Source organism: Halichoerus grypus, chromosome 3 (genome assembly GCF_964656455.1).
Source record: "Halichoerus grypus chromosome 3, mHalGry1.hap1.1, whole genome shotgun sequence".
NCBI lineage: Eukaryota > Metazoa > Chordata > Mammalia > Carnivora > Phocidae > Halichoerus > Halichoerus grypus.
The window spans coordinates 121,032,535-121,047,460 of record NC_135714.1 but is presented as its reverse complement, the minus strand read 5'-3'; the positions used below and the strand labels follow the sequence as shown (position 1 = coordinate 121,047,460).

The 14,926-nt window shown below is 34.6% G+C and overlaps 1 protein-coding gene across 6 annotated transcripts in view; it reads right to left on the bottom strand.

The window, feature by feature from the left end:
* Nucleotides 1-14,926, bottom strand: part of IL15 (interleukin 15) — a 77,736-nt gene that overhangs the window by 38,197 nt on the left and 24,613 nt on the right. For 3 of the 6 annotated variants that reach the window (XM_036105228.2, XM_078069257.1, XM_078069259.1), the window contains exon 2: nt 4,917-5,032. The exons of 2 other annotated variants lie outside the window; for them this stretch is intronic. The gene's annotated coding sequence lies outside the window, so the exon portion shown is untranslated. Of the gene's footprint in view, nt 1-4,916; nt 5,033-11,876; nt 12,261-14,926 lie in introns of those variants that run through there. One more of the 6 variants, XM_078069260.1, reaches the window with a different exon arrangement.

The window sequence follows — 14,926 nt, the reverse complement described above, 5'->3', positions numbered from 1 at the left end:
CATCCTAATCAGTAAGCAAAGGTCCCAAGAGCTCTAGGTTGTAGCTCTCTACTACAATAAAGAGCACCTGAAGAATTACCTGAAACCTGCACAAATCTAGTATCAACTTTAGTGAAACATTTTAAATTTTGGCACCCAAACAGAAAGATCAAGTGCTTCGTTAATGTTCAATTTGCTGACTTGTTGAACTACTCCAAATAATGTGCAGTTACCGAAGTGCAAATGTGTGTTGAGAGAGAAGGACAGATAGTTAATTATGCTGGAATATTTGGAATGGAGTAAGAAACCAGAGTGTTTGTTCTGAGAGAGATAAACCACATAATAAAATTGAAAAGAGAGTGAATTCATGAGGCTATTTTCAGGATGACAGGATGTTTTGTATGTTAGGCAAATGGACAAAAGTTAGGGAAAGGCAGCAAATTACAGAATGTGAGTGGAAACACATTGTGAGAAGAAATAAACACATTACCTCTTATGTGTCATAAGAGGCAGATGTGTTCAAAGAACCGCCATCTAATAGTGGGGAGCTCTGAGGACAGTGGTACCAGGAGGTTATTATCCATCCAAAGAGTGCAAGGAAGCTGTAGAAAGCTGTTGGAAGCAAAGAAAGATCATCAACACAGGAAATATGGTGAGGAGGTAAGGCGAAGTTGAGGTATTTGATTTGGGTGACCATAATTCCCAGAGCAATGTGCTAAGGGAATTGCCAAAAAATACAAAGTCAATCAAATAAAATCATATCCTGGTTCGCATAAAGCTACCCTTTAACGAGAGACCATGTGAATGTGAATAGTTGGGCTGAATGTATTTGTAATTGGATGAAAAATACGTAAAGAAGGAAATTTTATCAGTCTACCCCAAATTAATCCATTCAACAAATATCAATCGCCCACTGCAATGCTCTAAGTGCTGGCTATGAAGTGAAGATATGGCGGTGATCCAGGTCAATGTCATACCTGTCCTTGTTGAGCTCACTGTCCAGTGAGGAAGACAAACCCACAGCTATTACATAATAGTGGGAATTACTAAAGGACGACACTATGAAAACACTCAAGAGAGGTGTCTAGCCTGAAAAAAACTTTCTGAAGGAAGTAACATGGAAGCTGGGACCTCCAGGGCAAGCAGACAGTCCTTAAGTGAAAAGAGGATGGGAGAGTTCCAAGTGGAGGGGGCCACATATCTAAAAGCTAGAAGATAAGAAACTGAGTTGTGTTTTCAAGAAAATGAAGACATTCCCTAAAACTAAGGCTATACTCAACATATATACTTGTCTATAAACTGGAATACTTTTACTTTGTTATTACTGTTTTTGTGTGTTTTTAAATTGGGCATTGCCAAACTAGAAGTGGTTAGGAGCCCTCCCTGATTTTATGTATGAAGTTTGCTCTTATGTATGAAATCTACTGTTCAATCTAGATCCTGTGAATATTTTTCAACAGAAAATTCTTGCTACTCCCAAATGTTTGAAAACCCTTGTTTTTAGTAAAATGGGCAAGTTTGTGTTTCCGTTTTGTCATACATACCCACAAGATACTGTAGTATATAAATTACAAAGTCACTGAGACTATAAAACAACAAAGATATATGCAACAAAATACTTTGCTGTGAAGTCACTTAAAAAGTAAGGAAACTCTAGCCAATTGAAATGACATTGAAACTACTAGATTAAAACAACAAACACAAAACTAAAATCACTCCCCATCCCTATTCTATGCTCTTTAAGCCTTGGTTATACCCTGAGAGAGAGAGAAAAAAAAAAAACTGAATTAAAATATATTTACATTTTTGTCATCAAGGAATAAAAGTGACAGCTATTAAGAATTTACTTCCTATTGCTAAACCACTCTAGATAGTATAATGATTGACTAACAAGACTTTAAAACTCTCAAACTAGTAGATTTCCTCAGAGATACAAACAGATCCTTCATTCAACACATTCGTTAGAAGTAGCTACAATTTTTCTTTAATTATAAAAATTACAATGAGCTGTACAGAACTTAAACCATATCTTACCTCATATTATTATGTGCTAGTAATGATTACTGAAGTACAGAAAAAAATATACAACTGTTAGCCCTTGTATATAGAAAAATAGTTACATTTTATCAGATGTGAAATGAAAACCCACCCTGTTACGAAGATGGCCACAACAATCCTTGTCATCCCTGGGCCCTTATACAATGTGACTTTACCACTCCTCCCATCGAGAGGTGGAGTCTATTTCTCCTCCCACTAATCTGGACTGGCCGTGTCCCTAGAACTTGCTATGACTGAGAGGATGTGACAGAAACAATGAGCAATCTCCAAGGCTAGGTTCTAGGAGGCCTTGCCACTGTGTTTTCTCCATCTTGGAATGCTTCCGCTGCCATGAAAGAAAATCCAGGGAAACCTCTAATGAAGAAACTACGTGGAGAGAAAAACTCAGAGCAGAGCCAGTCCCAAGTTCCCAGACATGTGAGTGAGGAGACCTTGGATAAGACCAGACAAGACCAGCAGAAAAGTTGACCAGCCGACAGACAGAATCATGAGAAATAATAAAGTGTGGTGGCTTTAAGGCACTAAGTTTGGATGTTTTGTCATATAGCAACAGATAACTGGGTCACTATATATAAATTTTTCAATCACAAGATTTAGAAAATAGGAGTTCGTAATTCCTTGTCAATATATCCCTCAGACTCTAACATGAAATCATCTAACCTTCCATAGCACTCTGAAGTACTTTTCACAAACTCCTTTTTTCCTAACATAACCTATGAGCTAGTTATTCTTACTATCCAGATTTAAAGAGGAGGAAACAAAGGCTGATTAGTTTACCCAGTTAGTAAGTGTGTCCACAAAACTGAGTCTCCCCATTAGTCTGTGACTTTCTTCAGGTAGGGCTTATCTAATCCATCTTTGTATCTCAAGCACATGCATGGTGACCAAAATAAAGAAGGGTATTTTTCAAACGTCGGATGGATGAATGCATGGATAGATAGATGGAATGAATGGATGAATGAATCAATTGGTGCCTCCTCTGCTATTTTAAATATTTAAGAAAAATGATATACATGTAGCCCACCCCCACACCCAGCCCCTCCAAGGTCTTACTTTTCCATGATCGTTGTTGGCTATTTTTTCACTTGAATTAGTACCTAGATATTTTGTATTCTTGGTTGTCCTCTCCTAAGTCAAATTCTATTTCTCAATGTTTCTCTTAAAATTGAGAAATTGAAACTGAATGTAATATTAAGTTTATCTAAAACTACTCTCTCTAATCTCAACTCTGCATTTTAATATTCTTTGTGGATTTCAAAAGTTTATCTGAAATAAAGCATCACCTTAAATAAAACAAAATAATTTCTAGGTTTTAATAGGAAAAGATTGAATCTCTTTAGAAATCTGTTGTAAAATGCAAAATGCCTTGGCTAAATTTACAATCAATAAAAGTCAGTTAGGAAAATGTACTCACTCTGTAGTAATCTACTTGAATCGAGGGAATAAATGGACTCATTAATTTTGGCTAACTTAAGAGGCTTCTTTAAATTGTGCCATTGATTCTGGTTAATTTGGATAGAATTAAAGAACTCAAATTGTTTTATTAAATTCTTTCTATACGCATTCACTTTGGTCAGTTTTAAACGAATACAACTCCCTCCAACCCCACAGTTAAAACATAAATAATCTCAATGTCTTAAAGCCAGGAGCAGTTGGCTACAGTTCTTATGTCCTGTTTCATTCCATCACTTACCATGATGAGAGCATCATAGACCAAAGGTATCACTTTTCGTCTCTGTGACACCCAGCAAGTCAAACATAATTTTGCGTTAATTTCCATGGAACTATGAAATCATGAATTCTCTGAAATGGTTATGTTAAGTTCTCATCAGAATTTTAAAAACATATCTATATTAATTTTGCTGAACTTACTTTGGTATCTAGTTGAAAGAGAAGTTCTTACAAAGTAACTTTACAGGACTTACAAGAAGACAAACATAATTTTATAAAATCTATTTCTAGGCAAAAATTCTTTTATTTTAAATATTTATGTAATTTTATGTTCACAACACTATTCAATTTTAGTTAGAATACTGTAATACATGTATCCATGCTCACTAATGATTTCTCAAATTATATAGATGCTGAAGATGAAGAAATCAAAATCGAAATCTCGAACTCCAACAACTCTGCCAAGGTTCTGTTCTTTTGCAATAAATTACAGCAGGGGTTGGCAAACTATGTCTTTAGGGGGGCAAATCAGGTTGCAGCTTGTTTTTGTTCTACATTTTTACCTTTTCAAAAAATTAAAAGAAGAGTTTAAGACATTTAAAAAGAAGATTCTGTAACTGATTCCATATTTAGCGCACAAAGACTAAAATATTTACCTTCTTGCCCTTAACACAAAATATTTGTCAATTCCTGACCAATGGATGTTTCTACCTGAATAGCCTATTGCTATCTCAAACTTAACCGAAAATTAAAATTTTCTTGTCCAGGCCTACAAAAACTCTTATAGACTACAGCAGAGAAAGGAATACTTCCCAACACACATTCCCCCTCCCCCTCAAAAAAAATTCTCCCTAGACCCTCTCCTGACTACTCTCCATTTCTCTCCTATTCAACACTGGCCAGAGCCCCTCTGTGACCCCAGTCAGCCACATCTCTATGTCCTCCTGGATCCCTGCTGCTATTTCCAATAACTTAATCTGAGCTTGTGTGTCCTTAAGGCTTAATTGTCTTAACTACAATCTTTCTCTCACTCTTTGATTCTACTCTTTGTATTCTGTATGGGTTCATTTATAACAACAACATTACTGTCACCCAAATTTTATCAAGTCTTCCTACTGCTTACTATTGTATGTCTAAATACTATGGCACTTTCAGTAAATAAATACATATATACATACATACTATGACACTTTCAAAGTCCTACTTACTCAGGCACGTGCATTTCCAAATTTTCCATTTAGTTGCCAATAGCAAGTTTCTTATTTCCCTCCAGTTAGGTCAATCACTTTACCACATTCTACTTATGTTCCATGCCTTCAAATATCTAAAAGAAGGATAATTTTTTACTATGATTAATAATATTAAAAGAATAATTGCTAACAAATAATCAAGTACTACTTATCAGTTACTGTTCCAAGCTATGCATATATTTTTAATTAACTTTTTTATTACGGCAACTTTATAAGGAAGGTAATGCTATTATCATCATTGTAAAGATGAGAAATCTGAGGAACGGAGAAATTATATAATTTGCCCAAAGTTACAAAGCTAATACGTGGCAGCAGGTATTAGGCAGCCTGGCTTGCATCCATGTTTTTGCCACCATACTACGCTCTTCTCAATTAAACCAGTGTTTACTCCTGTTTGGAAGATCCCTACCACATAGCTTTCCAGAGGCTCCTACCTTGAAAATGTAAGTTGGTCTAGACAGAGCTTCTTCCACAGTAGAGAGTAAAAATACGATCTATGTATAAACACTAGACAACAGGCTACCCTTGGGATCAGAAAGATGTAATGCAAGTACATGTTTCAGTGAGGAGGGTAAGAAGGCTAAGAGAAACAGGTAGTATAAGACATCTGTGCAGTGAATTCTCCCTCCAGGGGTTGATATCTTTGGGAAAGTGAGTGGAGAGTACACTTGGGGGAAGGTTTGGTCCTGCCTCTCTGCTTTGAAATTCCTAATGGATACCAATGTGATGGGTAACCCCATTCTAGAGGCAGTGAAATGTGATAGAAAAACAAAGGTGAGGATTAGCTAGGCAGAGAAAAAGACTGAGAACACAACAAAGCCTCCTCTCTGGAAGGAAGTCAGAAATTTCTGCCTAAACCCACAAGAGAACATAGAAGATGACTGAGAAAGAGCCAGCAGTGTGCACGGAAAAGGCAGTGGGGAGGTGGCATAAAGGAAGCTGACCCCAGTGGAACAGAGATGGCTTAAAAGCATGGCCCAGGAGGGTAGACTGAGGCTCAGAGGATCTGCAGCATCTTTCCAAAGGAATTCCATTTTAAAGAAAATCTCTCTCAGCAAGGATATGCATATACCTTCCAGCATATGTGGCACTAAATATTATCTCTATCACAGAATCAATCATTTAATGAATATTAATAAAATTAAAGTGGTTTAACCACAATTGTAAAATACATATTGAGAAAAGATAATCATACATCATGTATACTTTTTAAATGCACAAATCCATTTCTGTAAAGTGAGCTTTACTGGTAACAGTGAGGTAGACAAAGCCTAATGTCCCATAAAGAAATGTTAACCTCAGATTAGCTTTTTCCGTAGAATATCTAAATAACCTATTGCATCAGAAAATTAAAATTTAGATAAGAGAATTAAGTAAGCTTATTTAAGTAGATGATGGAAGTGAGGTTCATGCTTACGTACATACATGACTAACCCTCGGTATATATGTATACATGGTTAACCCTCAGGGTGCTTTGACAACTTCCTAAATATTATGTGCATACAATACCAAGACAAAAATAAAGACCTTTCCCAATATCACCCACTATAAGAGAACTAGAAGAAAAAAAAAATGTTTGAAAAATTAGTATTTGATTCAACTCTACCCTTCCTCCTGATAACTGAATAAACAGAGCCCTGAAAAGTAGAAGACAAACTTGTTTCTTAATACTGCTGACTGGACAAAGCAAGGACACATTTTTTTTTTTAAGGTGAGAGCATACTGAGAGTGGAAAAAAAGGATAAGAATTAAACCACAGATGCTCAAACACAGGGTGGACAGATGTGTGCTCTTACTAAGATGGGCCATGCAATCTAAGATTCCAGTCAGACTCGCTTTGCTCGAATTCTTTCATCTTAAGTTATCCCATAGAAAGATCATACCATCATCTCAACAGATGGCAATGACAGTCATCGCTTACTGAGTGCCAACTATATTCCAAGGGCAATGCCAAACACATTACAGGCTTCAGTTCATGTGCCATTTATAGAATGCCTATGAGGTAGGTATGATTGCTATCTGCACTTTATAAATGATGAAACTGAGAGCAGAGCGTAAGCAGCTAGCCGTGGTTGTGATGCAATGCTGCTAAGTGGTAGAGCCGGGCTTCAAACTGCAGTCAGTCCAATCTCTTCAACACTGCACCAGGCTTGACATAAAAATACCTTTGGCAAAATTCACTACACATTTTTAAAAAAATAATAATAAATTCTTAATAATAGGAATAGAATAATAATTTCTTAATACAATCAAATCTTCCTTAAACTAATTCCAACTTCAAACCTACTAGCAAATCACTCTAAGTATCCCCATTGTATTCAAGAATAAGAATGGATACTCTGGTGGCTGTTCTTTGGCATCTGGAAGAAATTCCTGGAATTTCTTCTTTTTTTTTTTTTTTTAAGATTTTATTTAGTTACCTGAGAGAGAGCAAGAGAGGGAGAGAAAGTACAGAGGGAGAGGGAGAAGCAGACTTTTTGCTGAACAAGGAGCCAGATGCAGAACGCGATCCCAGGACACTAGGATCATGACCTAAGCTGAAGGCAGACGCTTAACCAACTGAGCCACTCAGGCGCCCCTGGAATTTCTGATTAATAAAAACAAGGCGTAAAAATATACAATTATAACTATTCAAAAACATAAAACCATTACTTGTAGATTCTACAATTATTTTTTTGATTTTACAATTATTTAACTAACAAAGTTAAGCAAATTACCTGAGACATCATATGAACTAAAATAGCAAGTTCTATGAGATAGTTTGTAACAAAATAAATGAAAAATAAAAATTAAATAACCACTTATTTTCATGTTCATCATTCTGTATCTTAGCAATATGTAGAGGAAATTATCTAATTCACATTACTGACAAAATTATACAATACTTAGGAATGAATATGATAAGGAATATACTAGAACGATATAAAAAATCAGTAACACTAGATTGAAAAGCAAAAAGGACAATAAAATGATTTGAGAAGCATATTTTATCCCTGAATGGTAACACTGTATATTACAGAGGTATAATTTTTTTCCAAATTACTTCATAAAAAATGAAATTGGAAGTATCAGGAAGTGAAATTGACACTATGATTTTTAAGTTCATGTGAAAAAGTCCACTGGTGAAAATAATTTTGAAATAGAAAGGTAATTTAAAAAAACAAAACCAGTCTTAGTAGATGTCAAAATTTACCACAAAATGAAAATAAGTGACTGACGTATTGATAGATGTCTCTATGAAAGAATCTTTTTTTTTTCTATGAAAGAATCTTGAAGCAGCAGGTAAGAGAATGGTTACTATTTAACAAAGATTCTGTGAAGCTATTGGTTAGCTGTTGAGAAAAATTATATTCTCCTCTCACTTCATATGACAAATTCCAGCTTTTAAAAAAAGACATCTAGAAAAAAGTATGTAAGTAAGCATCTGATTTCTGGATAGGCTTAAGGCAATTTTAAAAAAATTCAACAAAATAAGATTGATAGATTTAATGTATAATGAATAAAATAATAGGATAAACAGACTAAAAATGTGGAACTAAAAATTTTAAATGTTCCTTATATATTAAAAGGTTATAAAATTTGGTAAGAAAAAACATCTCTAAATATGAGAAACTCAAACAGATAAGTATGAAGAGTGAAAATACAGACAACAAATGAACACTTTAAGGAATTCAGTGTCTACAGTAATCAAGAATGCAAGATAAAATGAGATAAAATTTCTCACTTAACAAATTTGCAAAAAATTATATTTTATTGTATTTTTTCTGTAAAGGTAATATATTCACATGGTTGAGAAACAAAACAATATGAAAAGGTATTCATTTAGAAATCACACCCTGATTCTTTTCCCTGTCCACCCTGTATTCCCTCCACCCTCTTCTCTTTATTTAAATAACCATTTTTATTAGCTCCTGTGAATCCTTGACAGTTTTCTGATGAAATGCAAGCAAATTGAGAATATATACTTACATTCCCACATTCCTTAAATAAAATTTTAAAAACGACTAGCATTTTGCATGAGGTTGAATTTTTATGAATGAAAAGACTGTTCGCATTTTTTGTTATGCAAACTACCTATTCATAATCTTTGACCATTGTTCTACTGCTTTTTACTTTTCCCCAACCCCACAATTTCTAAAATATATTAGAAAACTCTTGGTGTGGCGCCTGGGTGGCTTAGATGGTTAATAGTCTGCCTTTGGCTCAGGTCATGATCTCGGGGTCTTGGGATCAAACCCCCATGTCTGGCTCCCAGCTCAGCAGGGAGTCTGCTTCTCCCTCTGTGATTCCCTCTGTTTGTGCTCTGTCTCTCTCTTTCAAATAAACAAATAAAATCTGAAAAGAAAAGAAAAGAAAAGAAAAGAAAGAAAAGAAAAGAAAAGAAAAGAAAAGAAAAGAAAAGAAAAGAAAACTCTTGGTGATTTCAGAGGTAAATACTTTTTCCCAGTTTATCATTCTTCTTTAGAATTTCTCCAGAGTAGCTGCTTTTTTGTTTTGTTGCCAAACCAAAGGATTTAATGAGTCAGATTTGTCTTTTTTTTCCTCTCTCTCTTTTAGACGTTAGAATTGAATCATAGTTAGAAATCTTTTCAGTTACATTCTTTTGGGTTTTCTAAGTATTAAGTCATCTACAATAACAGTTTCTCTTCTCTGGTTTTGTTGACTAACAACTCTGGTAAAGCGTCACTAGTGAGTGTGAGAGCTGTGCACCCTTATCTTTTTTGTCTTTTGGCAGAAATAACAGAAGTGCCTCTAGCATTTTGCCATTAATTATTATACCGTCTTTGGGCTGAGTTGGTGTGTGTATGTACGTGTGAATGCATAAATAGTTTGTTATGGTTACAAAATGCTTAACTCTCACTTTATTGAGTTGTGTCTTAAAAAAAAAAAAAAATCCAGAATGGCTGTTGAATTTTGTCAAATGAACACTCGACATCTATAGAGATTAACATATAATTTTTCCCTTAGATCAATTAATATGATGAATTCTTTTTAATGGAGTTCATAATTTTTCATTCCTGGAATGAACTCTACTTCATCATGATATATTACTCCTTGAACGAGTTGCTGGATTCTTTCTCCTGATAATTTTCTGAAGAGTTTTGCATTGATATTCATAAATGAAATCATGGATAGTTTTCTTCTTGTGAAATTTTGACCAAGCTTAGGTGGTCAATGATATTACGACCTCATGAAAATAATTTAAAGTTTATATTACTCTGAAAGGGGTTAAATCACACTGAAACCATCTCTTCTTAAAAAAATCACCAGATAGAATATAATATACAAATGATGAATATCATAATATCTATATAACAACTAATATCCAGAGTATCAACTTTAAAAAGATGCATGTTGTAATATTTAAGGTAACACATAAGAGTAAAATAATATGAATTAACAAATTAGTAGAGGAAAAGGGGATAATAAAAAGTTGATTAACGCACACAAAAGCAAGAAAGGAAGAAAAAGCTACATAAAGAGATGGGTCATATAGAAAACCATAGTTGGATGGTAGATATAAGCACAACTATATCAGTAATTAAATTAAATGAAAACAGACTGAGATTGTCGGGTGGAATTAAAAACAAAAATGTAAAACACAGCTACATGTTGTTTACAAGAGACACAACTGTAACATACGGGCAAAGACAGGCTGAAAGTAAATGGAAGGGAAGCTATAAATTATGCAAACATTAAAGGAAATAATCTGGGGTGACTATATAATGTTGGAAAAAGCAGACAGTAAGCCAGATAACTGTATTAGAAAGACAGGAGAGCACTTCATATCCATGAAAAGGTCCATTCACCAGGGGATAGCACAATCCAAAAGATAACCTTCTAAAACCATAGCTTTAAATTTTATAAAGAAAATGAGTAGAACTACAAGAAAAATAAGCAAATTCACCATTATTGTGGGTGATTTAAAAATATCCCTCTCATAAGCTCATAGAGTAACAATAAAATATAAATTCAGGAAGGAGAGAGTAGGTCTGAAAAAAAAAAAAATAACACACTTGATCTACCTAACTTGGATGCTGCATTGTACCAACAACGGCAAAATTCACACTTTTTTCAAGTTCTATCGGAACATCTGCCAAAGGTGACCATATGTTGGGTCATTAAGCAAGTCGTTACAAAATTAAAAGGACTGAAACTATTCAATGCTTATTCTCTGACAGAATTCTGGCTGCGAAATCAATAACAAGAAAGATAACTAGGGAATTCGTAATTGCTTGAAAATCAAGCAATATGTTTTTGAATAACAAATGAGTCAGAGGAGAAATCCCAAAGGAAATCAAACAATTTAAGATATGACATCATCATTAGACACAGAGGAAATACTCCATTAAGGAGTGCGATTCCAGGCAAGCAAGAGGAAGTGAAAATGGGCAAGAAGCAGGAGAAGGGGAGAAAGCCCATAGAAGGGGGTACCGTGGGGCTGGCCATTTCTAAGGGCACACAGCACACAAACTGCCCCATAAGTGGTCACTCTCAGGCAGAGAAAAGGTCAAGAATGTGTTACTAACTCTTCCGTCATCCTGGTCAAGGATGAGCCACAGAGCCTGTTCATTCATTCCCATCTCCATGTCAGGAGGAGAGCCCAGGCAAGGAGCCCATGTGTAGTCCCTCGGAGTTCAGCACTAGTGAGGATGCGGTGTCACCAAGGCTCACAGAAGGGTGCCGAAGGTATAAATTTATACATATTTTCTGGAATATGTATTGAGCACCGTTAAAATATTTAAAATGTCAGACATCTTAATTCTCCTCCTAGGAAATTTTCCTTAACAAAATTGTCAGAAAACTGGACGGAGATTTATTCAAAGATACATTCACATAAGTATTATTTTTAATAACCACAAATTTATACAATCATAATGGATTGTGATACATTTTAAATCAGAGTATTATACTCACATTAAAAATAGTATTTGCTTTACTGACGTAATGTCACAGGGAAATGTCACCATCTGCTGTTAAGAAAACAAAACTACAAGGCAAATGTTCAAACTTTTTTTATATCCACTATGTAGAAAAAATAACGATGCAACGAGTTGTCTCTTAGTAATTGCATTGCTGGATCTGATATTTCCCCCACTTTACGGTTTCCTATAGTTTCACTCTTACTACGATAAACACATATTACTTTGATAATCAGAAAAATAGCAAGGAAAAAAATTAAAAACTTGATATAAATTGAGTTAAAGATGGTGACTCAAGGCCACCCACGCCTGTAGGTTGCAGTCCTGGCCAAAATAAAAAGAGGAGAAGGCTTTGAGTGAGATCCTCTACAACTTAGTCTATACCCAAATTCAGCTTTCTAAATGCATTTATTCTCAGAATCTAAAAAAGAAAACAAAGATAATGATAAATACTACAAGTGATATTCAGTTAGCACAAATGTCAGCGCAGCCAAAATTTCTTGAGCACAGAGTCTAGTATGCTTCCCAACAGAGTCCCCAAAATAAAAGCTACCTTCAAAGGAACATCCTATAGAAATAGCAGCTTTCTGGATCCCTGTTACAGTAACCCCGGTGCTCATTAAGAAGCATCTTACAATTAGATGGTTTGCTTTGACTATGCAAATTGTAAGAAATGTATCTTTAATCCTACCTAGCCAATATCCTTCTCAATCCTCCCTCACATCACACAAGAACAACTATCACAGGCCTGCACAAAATGACCACATCAAAATGCCTCTGTTTTGAAGTACCCCAAAGGAAGCAATAACTAAAAATCTAGGAAGCAAGGAGAATTTGAAACACAGAAAGCACATGACATTTTGCTTATGATCTCAAAACAACTGAGGGGAGGTTCCTGTTTAATTTTTTTGCATATTGCAAGTATGATTTCATTTAAAGAAAATTCCCCTATTTCTTACCCCGAGTTGATCATGACAGTTTTTTTTAAAAAAAAATAATGTGTTTATTCATTTTCATAAATCTCTCGTAGTGACAAGACAATTCAGAGCTACGTTGCTATTTTAAGAATGTCACAAGTTCTATCCCTCAATATCCAAAATGCCCTCCTGCTTCTTCTCTGAGCTCTCAGTGGTAGCAACCCCTAAGACTGTCAGTAAGTTGTTTCTTGAGTTTGGGGAATTCTTAATAAAAATTCTATGAAACAGAGCAGTTTCAAGGAAGCATATGAAGCATGCTCTTCATACTTTTTCTTTCAATTTATATTTCCTTTATTATTTTCTGATGCCGGAAATGACTGCACAAGAGATGAATTACTTTTTCCTCCGAGGATTCTTATTGTTTCAATTTTCATAAACACCTTTACTTACTCCTTTGTTTATCCTGATCTATACACATGCTATGGAATTTTTTTCTGAAGGGATAAATGTAAATTATAACTGAAAGTAAAAACAAAATGTGTGTTTTCACTTTATCAAAAAGAAGTCAGTTCTTTGAATTTCCATTTCTGTGACTTTATTTTGTTTCATTCTTGAGCCTAAACTTGATTTCACATTGTTCTCAATATTTTTCAAACATTTCAATGAGTCATTCAAAAAATATGATCTACATTATTCTCTAATTTCCTTACACTGGTGAAATCATTCAGAAAATGGATGGTTGGATTACATATATTGTTTGGTTTTAAGCATCTTAGTTCCTTTAAAATTAACCTAATAATATAGGAGAAAGTGAGATACAGAATTTCTTCATCTTATATGCAGAGGGTAGGCAAACCATGACCCACAGGCCAAACCTCACCCACCACCTGTTTCGTAAATAAAGTCTTAATTGGGACAGAGTCCCATCTTATCCACATCTATGGCAGGAATAAAGGCAGAGTGGAGTAGTTTCGGTAGATCATTTGGCTCATAAAGGCTAAAATACTTACCTCTGGCTCTTCTCAGAAAAAAAAAATTGCCTACTTCTGTTATGTACAGTGTTCTCTGTCCTCAGAAAATCCCTTAAACATTTTATGACAAATAGCATTTTCTTTCATAACCAAGATATTCATGTTTAAAATTTTGAGTGTGTTTATGTATGTATAAAATTTCAACTGGTTTTCCACATCTTCCTTATTATTAATTACATTATTACATGAAAGAGTCTTTACTACCTGATATAATTCTTAAAAACTTACTTCTACGACCTCCTGTGGGCTGGCTATGTGCTCACATTGACTTCTTTGCTTTCTGTGATAATACCAGCCTGGCACCTGACGGGATATTGTTTTAAAGAAGCCAGATGGCAGTATATAGGAATGCATTCTGTAGGAGTCAAAGGTAGGAATTAAAAGATTTACAATTATGTACTGAATAATACTCCCTTCTTTAGATTTATGATTATCTCCATGCCTGATCATGCTAGAAAAGACAGGGAGACTCATATGGAGAAAGCTTCAGAAGTCCATGGGAATTTTTTTGGATTAATCTTTCCTAAAATCTTCAGACTTCCCCAAAATTTAATTCATATCCATATTGACTATAGCTACTTCATTTTGGAAGACAAATAATCATACACCTTTTAAAATAAACTATAATGTTTCATGCAATTCTCTAGTAAAATGTTTTTCATTTCCCCAAAAACAGCACAAAGCAAATGTAATGTCATCAAATCTATTTGTGGACTTGATACCAAGTTACTGACCAACTCCAAGGAAGATGCTAAAAATAAGCTACAAATATCTATTCTAAGAGTGGAGTAGCAAAGTCTCCACTCAGACACTTAACAGTAAAACACAACATTATAACATCATAATTTCACGGGATATGTAATTTTGAAGGGGTTTGAATACGCCAACAGATTACACCATTAGAAAACCCTAAAGTTGGGTATTTCCTATTTTAAAAAAAGGTAGTCAAACTTATGCCCTTTTTAAAAGTTAAGCAGTATAATTCCTATTTTATAAAATAAGAAACATTTTAACCAAAATTCAGTACGGCCCATGATATACAGGATATTTATGTTAATAATGATAACAAAATTATCTATATAATCTTATCTCTGACT